We start from the raw sequence: 663 nt of genomic DNA, 5'->3' as shown, positions 1-663 counted from the left end.
CCACAGAGTACACATTTTATGTCTTATTCATTCTGTTCAACACAGTAAATTCGGCTGTGTTGTGAGTGGTTCCAGTTCAGATCCTTTTTACTGCTGAATGTAAACTTCTTATACATATGACCATGAACAGACATCGGGGCTGTTTCCAAGTTGGGACAACTATGACCCACACTGCTGTGAAGATTCATTCTCACACTGGTATCCAAGCACACTGGGCACAAACTTCTCCTGGCTGCTCTTGGGAGCATTTTCTAGTCAATATTACAACACTTCACATAATGACCAAATGATGTTTTTGTTTCTGAACACTGAGAAGTTCTTACTTTTTAATCAAAGTTTTCCAAGTAGGGTTCCTAGATCATATGTCAACAGCAATACTGTTTGGTGAAGCAGTTTTCTCAAAAACCCAGGTTTGAAATGGAAACAGGAAAAGATAGAAGGGAAACTGTCTTAAATGGGACTTTTCTCTTAGTTTACAAATTAGCAGGGTCAGAGCACGTGTGCATTTCTAGTTCTGTCAGTTCTGCTTTACACCCAAGCTGCCAGTTTCTGCTCTGCAAGTAAACGGCTCCCACCAGCCATTCTGACTCCCCAACCAGAGGCCAGGTTAAAACTAGATGACCTTCTTTGGGATGAGGCAGTTGGTAAGAGCAGTGTGAATCT

The 663-nt window shown here is 41.6% G+C and overlaps 1 pseudogene; it reads right to left on the bottom strand.

Moving 5' to 3' along the window:
- Positions 1-313: 313 nt before the first annotated feature.
- Positions 314-663, bottom strand: part of LOC121136357 — a 26,634-nt pseudogene continuing 26,284 nt past the window's right edge.

Source organism: Mesocricetus auratus, unplaced genomic scaffold, assembly GCF_017639785.1.
Source record: "Mesocricetus auratus isolate SY011 unplaced genomic scaffold, BCM_Maur_2.0 Super-Scaffold_100066, whole genome shotgun sequence".
NCBI classification, from domain to species: Eukaryota; Metazoa; Chordata; class Mammalia; order Rodentia; family Cricetidae; genus Mesocricetus; species Mesocricetus auratus.
This window is presented reverse-complemented; position numbering and strand designations above follow the sequence as displayed.